The 17,272-nt window shown below is 44.1% G+C and overlaps 1 long non-coding RNA gene across 1 annotated transcript; it reads right to left on the reverse strand.

Moving 5' to 3' along the window:
* Positions 1–12,907: 12,907 nt before the first annotated feature.
* On the reverse strand, positions 12,908–16,802 carry LOC109302415. Its single transcript, XR_002098753.1, has 2 exons — positions 16,638–16,802; positions 12,908–13,948 (listed from the first exon to the last, which is right to left on the reverse strand). It is a non-coding gene; the product is annotated as an uncharacterized LOC109302415 (long non-coding RNA).
* Positions 16,803–17,272: the final 470 nt, after the last annotated feature.

Here is a 17,272-nt window from a genome sequence, read left to right on the forward strand (position 1 = left end):
GGAGCCCCTAGAGTTGGGAGATCACAGCTGTCATGGTCTTCCACCTTCAGTGGCTCCCCACACCCCTGAGGCTGGAAAACTGCAGCTGTTGCAGCCTGCCAGCTTTGGGAGTATGTGAGGTACCCATGCAGCTGGGAGCCACTCAACTGAAGGGCTTATTTCTTGATGGTACAGGGGGAGCCTGGGATTGGGCTCACCCTGCATCAGGAATACAGTACGATGGGATCTAATGCATGATCCCACAATCACACCTCCTGCCACATGTGGCATGTCAAGAAGTGTGTTTGTGTGGATCATGCATTAGATCCCATTGTGCCTTTATCTGCACATGAAGAGGACTAGATGGGCCCTTCTAGAAACTTCCCAGCTGAAACATTTCTTCTCCTTATGTGAAGTCATTAGAGCCACTGCTGCTAAACAGCAGTTACACCTTAAGCAAAGCAGCACTACAGCATAACATCAATCACATGCCACTACCAGACTGTTGTTTTCATTAAACTCCTTTCCCTCTGAGTGGTCCAAATGTGGTAATTAAGAAATGTCTCCAAGAGGAACACCTGGATCAAAAATCAGTGGGAAGTGCAAGAAAGTTGCAGCTGTTTAAGGCTGAGCGCAAGAAATGACTGTATACTAACTGATTAAAAGAAAGGCTCAGAACAGTTTCCCAGAAGGCCAGTGAATGAGTTAAGCCTGCCAGGAGCTGGTTTAACTTGTGCTGTGGCCAGCAAAGATTTTATATGAGTGAGCACTTACCACAGCAGCTATAGCAACCATAAGAATACCTATAAGTGCATATGCTACCTCTGAGATACAGAACACCTCCTCAGAGATATATTAATAAATGTAGGATATGGACTCTGGCACTCCTCAAGGAAGAAATGTTTATGCAAAAAGCAAGTATGATTTCTTCTCTTGGCTTTGGACTAATATCATATATAGTTTGTACTATAGATAAGTAGGTATAAAAGTGCAGCTTAAAAGTGTATTTATGGAGTACCTATGCTCAAATTTGCAGCAGTGTCAAAAAAGATAAAATGCATCAATTCTGGATGAACTAAGTCTATGGGTACTTGTAGAGCAAATTATTGCAGGTATTTCAAGGTCAGTGTTTTCTAATTTGCCCCTTGCTTCCACGTGCTCAGAGAAAGAAAGGTCAGACAGTAAAGAGAGGGGGAAGGGACTGCAGGAGGAAGAAGTTAGAGGAGGCAGAGGGTAAGGGGATTTTGCTCATACTGGAGGGAAAAATAATAAACAGGACCATAGGAATCACCACAGATCATAGGAAGATTTGATAGTTCCTGGAAATGGTCAAACCTCTACTGGAGAGGAAAATGAAAGAAAGGCACTTCTAACTATCTTATATCTTTTGCCAACCACAAGTGATCAGTTTCTGAATGGATTCTTGGTCTATATTTTCAGGGGTGTTATTTAATTGACTAGTAATTTAAAATTGGGACTGAGAGAGATCAAATGTACCAGCGCATTTGTAATCTTCATTGAGAACTTCTCTCAGGAAGCTGGAAGGGTTTCTGTAGGTATTGCATTACTTTTTAATTTGTTAAAGAGGTTGACAAATAACTGAGGAAAATCCTCCTATGCAGGAATAAAGGTGATGATTAGGATGAAATTCAAGTCAATACAGATAACTTGTGCAAGACCATTTAGATCTCACTAAAATGCTTCAAAAAGGATTTAGGTCAGTCTTAAGATGCACAAGTGCATTAGGGATCTGGTGACCTTATGCAATTCTGATGCCTACTGTTTTTAAGTATTATTAACGGATGTGAATTATCGAGACACTGGCTATTTTTTCTATCTGCAGTATTATGAGTAGTTATTTTAATTTGATATTCACTGCTGGTTTATTTTTATCATGCAAAGCTATAAAAGTGCCTCTGAAGAGCATTACAGACTGTACATTTCTCTTGTGTTCTATAGTGATTAAAAGTGTTCAATATGTTTTTCCCCATGTACTTCATAAATTAATTTTATTTTTCCATTTAGTCAGTGTCACAGGGAGGATACAGGGGACAGACCCTGAGGGGCTAAGGGGGGACCCTGGGGGCCAGAATATAACAGGGAAGGCAAGGAGAGAGAGAAAAAAATGGAGAACCCCTTACCTGCAGCTGGGGCTGTGGTGAAACTGGAAGTGGTGGTGGGACCCACACAGCTTGTTAGCCGCGTTTTTTTAAAACTGCAGCCAGCTGTGGAGAGGAGTGGGAGGAGCCGGCACGGGAGGATAAGAGGTGGTGCGGGTGAAGGAGCAGGGGGAGGAAAACCAGAAGAAGAGTCAACAGGGAAGGTATCCCTGGAACCCCAATTAGGTGTAAGAGGAGGCAGGACTGCTTCTCATGGGGCAGAAGTCTGCCTCGAAGCCCATCATACAGAGGACACCAGCATCGGCAGAGAGAGAGAGGAGTCGGATGCGTCTCACTCAGATGAAGGATTCAAGGGAGAGGATCCGAGGAAGAAGGTGACAACAAAGACTGCCCCGAAGAAGAGGGGAGAGTGATGGAACTCGAGGAGTTGAGCCAGGTGGGATTGGTGCAGGTTCGGAAAAGCTCCAGGAGCAAACCCAGGCGGGGAACGGAGAGCCTAAGCAGCAGGAGGGGCTGCAGAAGACAAGTTCCAACTGCATAGAGCTGCCTGGCGGGGGACTCAGGGTAGGCGGAACTAGAGAGACCACCAAGGATCCAGCCAACACGCAGGGGGTCCGCAGTATGGAAGGGAGAATGTGAAAATTGCCAGATGTATGTGTACTCAGGACAGGGCCAGCTAGAAATTCTCGGCTAGCCCATTTTGTGTAGTCAGGGGCTTACTGGTATTAACAGTGTTTCTTCTTTTGTTTCTTTCTGTTTCCCACTTTTGGAGGGGTTGGAAGGTCTGTCGCATAGAGCCCTAGAGCTGGCTCAATCAGAGGAAGGGTTTCGCTTTAGAGGGAATAGAGACACCGTGTAGACGCATAAAGGTATAATTCAGATTTGGGGGTTGGGTTAGACCTAATACGTCTCCACAGGACAGCCCAGAACACCAATAGGCGAGGGTTGGGCCGAGAGACATCAGCGACTCATCGAGGCTGGGTATCAGGGCGAGGTGTAGAGGAGGTTGGAGCCTCATGGAAGACTGCTGTCTAGAGATCCCAGACACGTGCAAGCCCCAGTAGTCGGACTCTACCACTGAAGAAACAAACAAAGTCGTGGCAGATGAGATTGGGGAAGAGACTACCCTGGGGCGGGACGTCCGTGCAGTAAGATCACAGGGACGGAGAGACGGACAGCCCTACACACCCAAAGCCAGGTGGCACGTGACTGGATGATCGAAGCCGACGGGTGCAGTCAGGTATCTGTTTTTAAATGCCTGACTAACAACTGAAGTGAAGGAAAAGTCTATGCTGATATTCCTACTGCTGTCTACAGGGGAATGAAAATTGTACAAAGTGCCTGGACTAGATAGCCAGGTTGTAGTTGTATTGGTCCAGAGGAAAAGGAAATCCGGGCTCGTGATAGAGGTGATATCTTTTATTAGATCAAGAAGATTTTTGCAAAAACAATTATTTAATTGCAAGCTTTCGGGCACAAACACCCTTCCTCAGGTGTCGGAGAAAAGATAGTAAAAGGTCTTCTGGACTAGATAGTAGAACTTCACACTTTTTACCAAATGCATTACATACATGGTAAAGGTAATAATATTCTTCATGAAAGGGACAACCACACTGAAAAAACTTACTAACCTCGGAAGAATGAGTAAATGAGAGGTTCCCAATTAGCATCTTCCTACACCAGAAACAAGCAGCTCTGGAAAGAGCACTTTCAAGATAAGTAAGGAGGCAATTCTCAGCAGAGATGGTTGATGAACATGGACAATCTACTGATAATTTAGATACAGTTTAATTACAGACCAGGAAGGAAATGAAATCCAGTGTTAGAAGTATTTGTTTTTTCAGCAACCTTTTACTCAATTGGCCTGAATGGTATTTGTTGACCCACTGTGACAGGGGACAAGCTCAGGACCGAGTCTCAAGTCAGCCTGCCCACCTGTCTACGTAGGGCAGGCCACCCAGTCTCGCCTGCCATGACTTTGCTATTACAACAAACTGGTAGTAAACGTAGGAGGCTGCAGGGCACAGAACAATGGGAGGCTGTTCTATGCCCTTATGCCAGGGGCACTATCCATGGCTCCGTACCTTTCCTACACTGTGGCCCATGCCTTGCAGACAGCATCCAATACGTTATCATATTCCTGCCCACAAGCTGGACCAAATCTAGTTCTCTGTCAGGTCTCACACACACATACACACACACACACACACACACTCATACCATCCCGCTCTCACAGGGGCCTCTCACAATCCACCCCCTCTCACAGGGTCTCTTGCTCGCTGCACCATACTGTGCCCCCTTCACTCTGCCCTGCTCTCTCCTGCAGTGACCCTTCTGGCAATCAGGCTTATCTGAATCCCACCTTGGCTGGCAACATGAAGTCTCTTGGGCCTCTTCCGTGACCCTTACCTGGGTAGTGCCAGCCAATTCACCAAACGGAGGGCCAACTTCACACTAGCCCCTCACCGGGCTCCTTATACACAGCACCATGATCTTGTGGGGGGTTGGCCCACATGTTGCCCTTCCAGCTGTCCTTCAGCCCTACTCAACACAACCCCTGGGCCTGCCTTTCAGACCATCCCTTCAATCCTACTCAACACCCAGTCCTTCAGGTTGTGAAGATGCACCCTACTCTGGGAGGGCTCACTGATGCCCCTGCTCTTTCAGGGTCACACAATGGGATCTAATGCATGATCCATTATCACTCTGGGGCCACACAACTGCTCCTCCTCTGGGGACACACAACTGCTGCCTCCCCAGGGCCTCCGGGGTCTTGCACCCCTGCAGGCTCAGGTGGCTGCAGCCATGGCTGGTCCCACTCCTCCCTCTTAGTAACCCACCTGAAGGTGGGGGCTGGGGTTTAAGCATCATGACCCAGCTTACACTGGTGAGGTTCACAGTCCTGGTATTTAAGTGGGTCTGCCACGCCACTGGCAGTCCCACCAGGCCTCCCTATCCCAACAGGGTACAGTTTTAGGTCATGTCCAGGACCACTGAGGCCTCCTCCATCCACATAGCCTCACCCTTAACTCCAAGGTGTTCCAGGAGCAGCTCAGCCAAATGTTGCACCCATGGCTGCTCAACACAGACTGCCTCCTCTCTGGCCTATGTTTGAAAATGGCTGCCCTCATCAGGCACATGGTGGCTGCCTGCTCCTGCCCTTAAAGTGGCAGGCACCAAAGATGCACTGCCACACCCACCTTAGTGTACTGGTGAGTGCTGACAGAATTGCTCTACGTTAGCTATAACCTTTTCTATGATTGGATCTGAAAGAGTCATGATGATGAACAGATACTTTTCAGGACTCTCAGACAGTGACTCATGAGACAAAACACTAGTCACCACACAGCTCCTCATATCTGGATGTTCTTTTCATCCAGCACTAGCTTTGTCAAGTGAAGGAAATGTAACTTGAATGAAAAATAGCTGGCTGAAGTTGAATTAAAGATAAACTGAATTGAGTTCACCTGAAGGAAGCAAATGTTTCAAGGACCTGGCAAACACCAATACCTGGTCTGATACAGAAAAGGTATGGTTATTGGTAACCAAGCCAATGCATAGCCTTGCAGTCATGTCACATTTATCTGGAACACTCCAATAGCAACAGTCTCCAGATAATACTGGTGATACTTAGGTTTTATACTGTACTTTTCACACTAAAAATGTTGTGCAGAATTCATTCCCACAGCCCCTTCAGGGAAGAAAGTATGACAGGCAAAGTCTTATATCCCCATTTCATAGAAGAGAATGAACAGAGGAAAGAGAGAAGAAACAATTCTCATGCAAGAACACACAGTAGGCCTGTGGCAGAGCTTGGAACAAAGAACAGCTCTCCCAAATCCTAAGATCATGTTCTCAAAAACAAATATATACTCTTCTATCTTTGGTGCACACACTCTGTGGAGGTGTGTCAAGTTCTCCTCAACTGCAGACAAGCAAATCAGTCTTGGTTTTTGTACAGAAACCATCTTTAAAAAATGCTTCTAGAAAATGCTAATATTAAAGAAACAATTTTTTTTGAGCATGAAATAATAGCATGGGTCAGGCAAACTGTATAAGTCGTCTGTAGCCATATACATATACAAACACCACAAGCAGCAAAAAAATTGCATACATGTGGCCAGAGGAACAGAATGGAAGATCTCAGTTTTAAAACACACAGACCTCTCTTCCTCTTCCTCACCTAAATTTGTAGAAATGCTCTGACAGAAAAAACTCTCCTGGGAGTGATATAACTCTTGCTGTTCCCAGGTTATTTTTCTCCTAGAGTGGCCATTTTTACTCTGGGAGAAAAATCCTGAACATCTATACATTCATGGTTTCTCTTGGGGCAGTACTGACTCTCTTAGGACACACTGAATGTACATGGCCTAAAACTTACGGAAGGAGGAAACTTAAGAAAAAAGTTTCCTAACTTGGAAAGTGTGGAAAACTCAGATGTTTGTGGCTGCACAGAGAAGATCTCCTGGTGCTATGGACACCAATGATATCTGGGGGACTCTGGTCTCCACCCTGGAGAACTCACCAGTTCCTCTCCAGTTGCTCTTCTCCTGCACTATTTCCTGTCTTCTTCCCTAAGGACAGCACTGACAGGTATGAGGTTACTGATTTGCATAACTAGCCCCACCAAAGCCCCACCATGAACATGCCATTGAGAACAAGACCCAGTGCTGTAAGAATCTGTATAAGCTTCTTGGGGGAGACCCATAAGAAAATCTATAGCCCTGCTTGGGGATTAGACCAGAATACGTCTTGAACTGTTGTAAAGAAGTTTCACAGAAGCTTCTTCATCACCTCCTTACATATCCCAGAATCCCACATGTGCTTTTCTCATAGAAAAGCATATCACCAAGCCCTGCACTTCATTCATTTTGGAGTTCCTGCCACACTTATACATGATGATTGTACATTTACTTCTCTTCAGTCTTCCAAAGGGCGTAGAAAACCTCTAGTCCTTTCCCAGTCTGATTAGAGGAGACTCTCCAAAACAGCTCACTGGAAATTCAGATAAAGGCTGACCATTAAAAGACACTAGTAGCAATACTGGAGCATGTTGTAGCATATAGCATGGACTAATCATACATCTGTACCTGTCAAACTTAAGCCTCAATTCATCCTGCTACCTTAGCAGTCTACAGATTGCATCTTTCATTGCTAGTTTGGTTTCACATCTTTGAGGAGTTCACTGTGCCTGTTTCAATTGTGATCCTCCCTAAGGGAGTCTGCCTATTGAAAACAGTTTATTTCCTGGAAGCCTTTGAATAAGTCCATCCTCCAAAATAGACACCACAAACATGACTCCTCTTTGGACAATGCCACCACCTGTACTTGCTTCCTCCAGAAAGAAGTTTACTGGAGCCCCCTCCCCCCAAACTCCCTCAGTGGCAAACTTGCTGGCTAACTACAGACATTCAAGGGCATTAGGGGGAGGTTAAATTGATTCAAAATAGCTGCCCAATATCAGGTAAGTCAGGATGGTGGGGAGGGCTAGCCAGAGGGTTATGGGTCCAGCAGGCTGGTGGGGATAGAGGGCCTGCTGTGGGTAGGGGGAGGTATGACTCATAGGTGGGGTAGGGGGGCAGGTGTGACCCATGGTTGGGATGGGATGGGGCAAGTGCAAGGCATGGGTGGGGTGAGGGGCAGGTATGACTTTCAAGGGGTAGAGGGAGTAGACACAACCTGTGGCTGAAGTAGGGGGGCAGGCAAGGGGTAGAGGGAGCATATGCAGCCTGTAGGGGGAGAAGGTGCAACTTGCAGTTGGGAAGGGGGCAGGTGCAACCCATGGGTAGGGTGTGGGGGACAGACATGACCTGCAACCCGTGACCCATGGGTGGGGTAGGGGGAGCAGGCATGATCTGTGGTTGGGATGGGAGGCGCAGGCATGACCTACAGATGCATTCAGGAGCAGACACAGACTGAGGGTTGGGGGGGAGGCGTGGCCTGCAGGTGGGGTAAGGAGGGCAGGCACAACCTGTGAGTAGTTTAGGGAAGGCAAACAGGACCCACAGATGGGGTGGGGGGCAGGCATGACCCATGGGTGGTGTAGGGGGTGGAGTAGGGTGGTTCAGGTGCAACCTGCAAGAGGTGAGGGAGCACAACACAACAGTGGGTAGGGGTGGGCTGGCATCCCCCGCAGTGAACTCACACCCCATCCTTTCTACCTCTTCCCCCACTTGGACTTACTTGCTCAGCTCTGGCAGCAGCAAATACTGATAAAAGCAGCTGCACCCAGAGTGGCTTGTGGGATGTGGGTTGACAGTGCTTGCTCATGGGGTTGGAGGAGCAAGGGGCTGGAGGGCAGAGGCAAAGAGAGATGAATGCAGGGGAAGGTGGAGTGAAAAGAGCAGCCCTGGGGCTAAGGCGAGTGGTTAGTTCTTCCCAGCCCTGGAGCTGTATAGGGACAGTGGATAGAAATTCCATGCAATGGTTTGATCTAAATCAAATGAGTCTGATACAACACAGATCCAGGTTTATCTTAAACTAGATTCTGCAATTTTTAGACTGGTTTGTGTGCCTGGAACTTCTGCTTAGTTACAGGTTTAGACTGATTGCTGGTCACTGAGAGCTGGTCTGTAGGTGTAAGGTTAGCACTGGGACAAACTAAGTTTAAATTGGATGGCCATTTTGAACCTGATTTAGCTTCCTGAATGTCTGTAGTTAGCCCCTGCTTCCAAAGGTCTACATGCAGACTGAACCTTTAAACTTTCTCTTAGAAGCATATTTGAACAGGATAACTCACAGCCTTCAAGTACAAGTAGGGAGTTAAGGGATAGTGCAAAATGTATAAGGCATTCAGACAAAATGTATAAGGCATCCAGGATGTTTATTGTTACTGCTTTAAAAATAGTTTAAAATAAGTTGTTTTTGGGTAGCTCCAACATTGACAGCCTCAAAGATTTAAAAACCAGAACTCAGGTGCCAAAATCACAAGACTAGCTTAAAAATCAGATGATTTTTTTTTAAGTATAAGTTTTGCTTTTTTATCCCTTTTTTGGTTTCTGATCCTATAAGGTTTTATTTTCTAGCAACTATGAAGGCTCAAAACTTTAAAAAAAATGAAAGCAAAGATTCTCATGTAATTACATGACTGCCTGAGCTGAGACCTTATGAAAAAATGCCAGCTATTGAAAGACTCATGATAAAATCATGAGAGCTGGCAGCATTGTGGGACTGAAGAGAGGACAATGTTTATAAAAGCCAAAAGTCATTTTGGTTAGTGAAAATGTACTGGATTTCAATCTCTGTTAAAGATATTAGCATAGAAAGATGCATGAACACCCAACTGTGAAGAAATAAATAATACAGTATGAAAAAACTAAAATTACCAGTAAATTTTTCTCTACTTTTTCCTGTACTTGGATCTGAACATCAGGAATACTAGCACGCAGAAGAAGAAAGCCCATCTCTTCAGAAATGTCTTTATAGCTTGTCATAATATTAAAAGCATATGGAGAACAAAGAAATATGCAGTGTTTTGCCTCTTCTAACATATTTATGGAGCTTGCATTTTTAAATATATTTCTGAATTTTGGAAGAAAAACAGCAAGACATACCACTTTCAAGTTAAGCACATATGTTTAAGTTTATTCATGTAAGTAGTCCCATTACTAGACTTGAAAAACACTCCTGGCATTTGGGGATAGAGAGAACAGGAATGCACAACTGTGTGATGAGTGACATCAGGGCTTAGCTAATCAATGGGGCTCTTCACATGAGGAAAGATAAGCATCCACACGTGTTTGCAGGATCAGCACTATTGAATCTATAGTGATGAGCACTATAGAAAACCTTAAAACAGAGGGACAGATGTAGCCCTTTTGATCCCTGCATCACAAAGTCCTCTACAAACAGTGCCTAATTCATCCTCTCATCAGCCATATGTGACAGATATCATAACTGCTTTATTATCCTTATTTTACTAAATGTAAAACAAAAGACAGAGCACCAACTGATAGAGCTGTAGTGCTGTGCACCAGTTGAGGACGTGGTTCAGAGGTTTTCAGGGTATGCCTGCGCTGTGGTGACAGGATGCTCAGTCTTGCTGCTGAAGAACGAAGTTCCACTCCTGTTCTCACTCCCATTCCATATTCATCCACTCTGGAAATGAGGAGGTAAGGACACCCTTGGGGCACCCAAAGCTGTCCCTTCTAAGCCCACCAGAAGCCCAGATCTAGGGAGTGGGACCCTACAGCCTTGTTTCCAGGATGAATGCACATAGGGTCCATCTACTTGAGATGCTTCGTTCATTAGACTAATTTAATATGCAGTAATGCATCACCATCTATACATGCATGGGACTTACTGCATAGTAAATTAGGCTAATGCGCCATTTGCTCATACCAACAAATACAGGTAACAGACTAGTGGCACATTAGCTACTGCACAGGAGCATATGTGTCGATGCTGACTGGGAACAATTTCTTCCAAGTCAGCTTAGGCAGCAGAGGGCCACAGGAGGTGGGGGAAAGCTGTCCACAGCTCTAGTGTGGGGCTCAGGATTGCAGCCTGGCTCAGCAGCACTGGTTTGGGGTGGTGCCTCAGCAGCACCATGAGCTCTCCCCTGGCTTTGTTTGCTGAGGGGATGGAGGAACTCTGTCCCAACAGTGCTGGGTTGGGGACAAAGAGCTTCCCCATCCCCTCAGCCCTACTGCTGCCCATGCAGCACATGCCCCAGTTGGCTCCCACTCCCAGGGAACAGGTGCCTGGAGGAAGCCAGGAGCTGAGCAGCACCATGATTGGGGGGAGGGGAGAGGGAAAGGAGGACATGGGTGGGGGGAGTAAGCAGGGCCAGGGCCAGGGCCGGGGCCAGGGCCAGGGCCAGGGTGAGAGAGCCCTGGTTATCCCCCCATGTCTTCCCCCAGTCCTGGTGCTGCTTACCTCCCTGCAGCTCCCCCCCCCAGGCCCAATGATGCTTACTGCCCCTACATCTCCCCTTGGTCCCAATGCTGCTTACCTCCCCTCCCCACCATGTCTTTGCCCTGTCCCAGAACTGCTCAGCTCCTGCATCCTCCCAGGCACAGGCAGGGAGTTGGAGCTGACTGGGGTGTGAGCTGCACAGGCAGTGGCTGGACTGAGGAGATGGGAAAGATTTCTGTTCCCGGCCTGGAACTGCAGGGACAGAGAGCTCTCCCATCCCAGTGTTGTTCAGCTCCCAGCTCCTTGCAGGGACCTGGGAGCTAAACAGTGCTAGGACCAGGGACAGAGAGCTGCCTCATCCTCTCAGCAAGCAAAGACCCCTCAGGGCGCTGCTTCCACTCAGCCATGGGGCATCACCCAAAGTCGGTGCCACTTAGCCTGGCTGCGATCCCATGTTCCCCACTCCCCAGAGGCCAGGACTGACCTCTGTGCCTCCTGCCAGCTTGGGCCTGGCACAGGGGGTATCTGGAGCTCCTCTTGGCTGCTGCAGTGAGGCAGAGCAGGGAAGATGGGCAGTAGCAGCTCTGGACTCAACTGCTCCTGTTGGAAGCAAATTTGCTCCTGATGTGGGTACACATGTAAAAGCATTCCTGGGTACAGTTTACTGCACCTTATTTTGGTGTGCAGTAACCTTAAGATGCATTAAGTGCATGTGTAGACACACCCATACGGTAGGAATTAGTAGCAAGACTCTGAATCCTGCTTCTGCCTTGCACACAGACCCTAAGTGATTCACCCAGTGACAAAGAGTCAGCCAGTAGTAGAACCAAAAAATGAAGCGTGGGAGTCTTGAGACTCTACCTTTCACTTCAGCCATGGGATATTATTCCCATGCAAATGAAATGCCACTAGATCACAGCAAATTATATTGGAGAGCTCACAGTTCTCTGAGAGTTGTAAGAGGAAATATATTTAACAGGATTTGGAAATGAGAGGCTTAGCCATTCTCCTCTCCCAAGGCAGAAAGAAAAAAAAGAAAGGAAGAGGGAAAAAAATTAAATAGTTCCTACTGTGGCATATGAAAGCTAGAAGAATTTAATTTTCTGGTCTGTTTGTTCTAGCATGCTTCTCTAGGTTTGTCATCAGTTCCACTGCAACACTGGGAATGTAAAAGATATTTTAATTCAAATGACTGTATTTGATTCATTCCAGTCTCCTTATAAAATTGTCTGCTGTAAAATTATGCCTAATGTGAAACAGTTATAATTTGCTTGCTACTCACTACATTAATACCTATTAAAACTGACCACAGTAGCATGCACCCAAGTTGTAACATGAAAAAGCCCACAAGAATTATTTCAATATGGGTGGAGTGAATCAAAACATAAAACATGTTTGAAGTTCAAAGGTCAAATAAAATAGTGTACGGTTTATGGAAAAACATCGGTCAGCTGATAACCAGTGGTACAGCCTGCCATTTTCTAAGCTTCACAATCATAGCTCCATTGTGTGTCAATTGCTAGGGTGTTTCATATATCCGTTCCATCCATGGCAGCATTCTTTTTTCAATCTTGGATTCAACATTTTGATGTCCATAGACCTCTTGAAGCACTTGACAGCTGAATTAATGAGCAAATGCTTTTCTAATAACTATACTGAAGTCAATTTTCAAAGAGCCTGTATGAGCATCAGTTTACCATCACTAGCTGGTCAATTGATTGGTCAAGTATTGTCAACTGACCGGGCAGTTGACTGCATATTTTTGACTGGGAAAAGATTATAGCAATTTTACCAAAAAAAAATATACATTTTGGTAGCTTTCTTGACATAAGTAAGACTTTTTATTGTTTTTTTGACACATTTCATAATGGAAAAGTTGTGCTTTTTCTGTGTATATTTGGACCTATTGACAATTTTTTACAATTATTGACCAATATTTGACTGGTCAATTGACCAAACTTTATTTGACCGGTGAATTACCCAACCCTAATTGCCACTAATCATAGCCTAGAATCTGATCCAGAAGTTAGAGGTTACCCCATAATTGGCAATGAAGCAACGTATCTACCAAAACAAGATTCCATGTGATTCTTTAAATAGTGATAGCCTAGTAGGACTGACCTTAGCGGTAAGATTGTGGAGGGGTAAATATGATTAAGAATACTGCAAGAGTTTTGAAACTCTGGTAACAGCTATTTTAAAAAGCTGTAGATACTTTTTATCAACACACATTTGCCAGGTCAATCATTTAGTCTGATGACAGGAGTAAAACTGAAGATGTTTTCATGCTGCAAAGAGTGAAGAATGGAGGTAGTGCATGGAATGGTGTGGCACAGCACAAAAGCAAACAGCCATTTCTCTTGCAGGAAGCAATTACTATATAATGAAAACAATGACCATGCCCTAGGAAAGCTGGCCAATAGACATTGCGATGGGCTTTTTAGCACACAGATTGTTGAAGATTTGCAAACTCCAAATCTGCCTGAATATAAGATGCAGATTCAACTTCCTTTTACTATTTCCAGCTGTGAGGCAGAACACGTGCAAGAATACCTTCATGTTAAAAGGGCTATGATTCATATGTACTCAGATGGGAAAGCATGCACCAACAATGCATTGCACATGGAGTTAACATTAGATAAGATACTAAGGACATCTCCTCTATGCTGTTTTAAGCTGCACTTCTGCGTAGCTGTCTCTGTCCATTTGCTCCACACATGCCAACTCTCTAAAATGAGGCATTAGAGTGGCCTAGAGCATGCGCTGAGCACCATCCATAGACTCTTTGCTTACATATGCTTACAGACTCAAGGCTGCTCTGAGGCTGCTGCATCACCTTGTTCTGGGACTTGATGCACAAAGAAAAGGGGTGAATGCAGATGCATGCTTTGTGGCAACTTTCTTGGGAGTGGCTCAGAGTTGCTACTGTAAAGTAGGATCTCATTTAAACCTTACTTTAATGACTGCAGAGGTCTGCTGGCCTGATGTTGGCACTGGAAAAAAGAGAATTTCACCTGATAATTTTTAATACATATAAGAGTTGGGTGGGGAAGCACCTAGTGTCCAGGAAGCTGCCATTGCATTCAGAAGGACATTTAGGACTCAGAAAGGACTGGAGTGTTAGGCCTACATCCACAGAGGGACTTCATGCACATAAGTGATGCCTACCTGCTACCCTAGGTCCAATATAAAAAGCATTACTTGTGCAGCCTGTTGGCAGTAAGTTTTGATGATATTTTATCAGTATGGATCTGATTTCAACAGGGATTTCAGACACGTAGGAGATACAGAAATGAGTAGCCCATATGTCTCAAAAGCTACCAGTATCCAGTAATAACCTTCCAAAAAACATGGCAAAAGTCTAAAGTGATGTAAAAAAAATCATTATTGTTATATTTCATTGTACTTGTCTGTAAAGCGGTGTCAGCAGGGATCATAGAATCTAGCCCTCTATTTATAAACACCAGGAACTGATTCTCAAAAGGGCAGAAGCCCAAGACTGCAGGCACTGGTATATCTCATTTGCATGTGTTTGTGCATACAAATCCAGGGGTTCACATGCAGATTGATCTAATTAGTTCTTTGTATGCACAATTACTCCTTGGACTCATGCGATCATGGTAATTTTGCATGGGTTATTGGGTTTCAAGGCAAGATTTGGTACCTGAAATTTTAAAAAGGGTGGATAGCTCTTGTTTTTGGGGAACTTGTGGAGCAAAGATATGTTTCAGAAGAAAGTTGCTGTACATATTCTGGATTTTTCAATTTTCACTGATGAGTGAACTGATACTGTCTAACTTCTTGTCTGCTATCTGGTGTCCTACCTGTTCTTCAGCATCATTTTAGCTGAAACAAATAAGGCACTATATAAATCATTATGATAAAAACAGTGGAAAACAGATATTTCTCAGGAAAATTTTACACTAAATGTACTCTTCCAGCCTTCAAATAACATTCTTGAAACATTTTCATTATACGCTTCATATAGATGCTGTAACTGCCTTGTATAAGAAAAAGTAAAAGAACAGAAAGTCACCTCTAACTAATATGGAAATATTAGGAATTAGGAATTGTTATCCTAGATTAGATCTATGTTTTCCCTGGTCTAGTATTCTATCTCTGAAAGTTGTCAGGGGTAGAGGCTTCCAAGGAAGCTATAAAATCTGAATAATGCACAGTTACACAATAACATGCCCCTGGAGACAGTTTCTGTTTAACCTCAGTGCTTGCCTTATACCCTGAAGCACAAAGGTTAACATAATTTATGTAACTCCTACTTTTTCATCCTAGCTTGTGTAATTGTGGATATTGTAATTCATATAAATAGTTATTTGGGGTTTCTCTGGCTATCTTAAAAGGAATCTCTAAGGTGTTGACTCCTATTCCTTTTTACTAGATTCTCACAGTTGGGGTTATCATGTAGCAGATGAGGAAACAGCCAGTGCCAGGTGCTATGGTTCTGTAATATTTCTTCCTGATATAGGAAACTCCAGAACTGCCAAAAAAACAAAGCTGAGCCAGTGAATGAGCTTTGTTTTCCTTTAAATTGCTAAATAGATTAGGCCAAATTTTACAATTTTTCTTGTAGGATTTATTAAACCTTTGTAAATTTTAATTTTAGCTTAGTCTTGCTGATACTCTGTCTCCTGAGACTGACTTACACACAGAGACATTCACCTGCTGCTTCTCTGGCATAGACCTCCATTTAGTCACTTCTACCTTTTGATTGCTCATTGTTGATTCCACTGTTGTCCTGTCTACCTGCTGCCTTTCTGTTACTCACTAACACCCCCCAACATCATCCTGGTGACCTATGCAGTAACTGACTACAATGGTGTTAACCTTTACTGTTCTCCAGTGTGACTTACCTTGTGTCTGCTATCAATTTAGAAGTTAGGACTTTGTATCAGTTTTAGAAATTGAGAAGGAGAAAATGCTTTGTGACTTCTCTCTTCCAAGATCTACACACTGCAGAAAGCATATGTAGGAGGCTGTTATTCAAGCTCACTCTGTCTGAATCTTGTGTGCTTTCTCATGATACCTATATATTCAGGTGAAGTTTTAGTCATGGAAATACAAATCCTGAATTTCGCTCTTTGACCACATGGTAACAGTTATATTAAAATGCTGATGCATGCAGAATCTAACATATATTGTTTTCACAATTAGGAAATGGCGAATACAAAAGGCTCTCAGTATAAGGCCAATATTAGAATTTAGCTTCCACTTAAAATTGCTGCAAGTTTTATTCTTGTGGGTGCCAGTAAACACCAAACAGTTTATCTGCAACAGCCAATCCAAATATTTCTGTTGATCATAAGTAAAAATAACACACTGTTTATGAAAAAAAAAATCCACATGCCAGCTACCTCAGAAAAAGAGATAGGAAAAGGATGAACAGAATTTAGTTTTCAACTGGAATGTATAATAGATACTTATAAATTATTTTAGGAAATGGAATGTATCTGGAAAAAATAACGTATAGCAAGGACTTGGGCTCTGTTCCATGCATAGTGTACCTTGGATAAGAAGCACTAAAAAAGTCATAAGAGTGGCCAAACACAATTAGTAAATAATAAAAATACTTTACTCCAAGGATCTTTCATTGGCAGATATGTAAACACTTTAATAACACCAATTAACCCTCCCAAGTCATCATAGGAGAGGTAAATATTAACACACCTGTTTAACATTTGGGGTGTTGGAAAAGATTTTTTCTGAGTAAGAGCAGGGCCTTTAACTAAGGCCACAGCCAGCCATTGCAACAGTTTCTAGAAGGCCTTCGCATCCCTGAAGTAATGATGGAGGAAATGAAATACTGCCAACCTCAAACACTAATGAATCCTCAGGCCCTGAAAAATTATGAGATTAAAAAATAATAATAATAAATTTTAGGTTCCTTGAGTTCAGGCTTCTGAGTCTGTAGGGAGCACTTAAATAACATGTTCAGACTTTACTCCACAAACGCAAACCTACTTTAAAAACTGTGGAAGTTTAAATTAATTTATCTCCAGAAACATGGACTTTAAGTAAGACACCAAATACTGTGAGACTTACTCTAAAGTCAGGAGAATTGGCAACAGTGGAGACTGGAAACCTATAGACTCACACGGAGATGATGAGAATGGAAAAAGTGTATAAAACTCATCATGCCTATTAAACTCTTCCTCTTCCACAGATGCATCTCAAGCAGGTCCAAGGAGGTGATCCTCCCCCTCTATGCGGCACTGGTCAGGCTGCAGCTGGAGTACTGCGTCCAGTTCTGGGTGCTGCACTTTAAGAGGGATGTGGACAGCATGGAGAGGGTCCAGAGGAGG

The sequence above is a fragment of the Gavialis gangeticus genome, unplaced genomic scaffold (genome assembly GCF_001723915.1).
Source record: "Gavialis gangeticus isolate Ggan-Ray unplaced genomic scaffold, GavGan_comp1, whole genome shotgun sequence".
NCBI classification, from domain to species: Eukaryota; Metazoa; Chordata; order Crocodylia; family Gavialidae; genus Gavialis; species Gavialis gangeticus.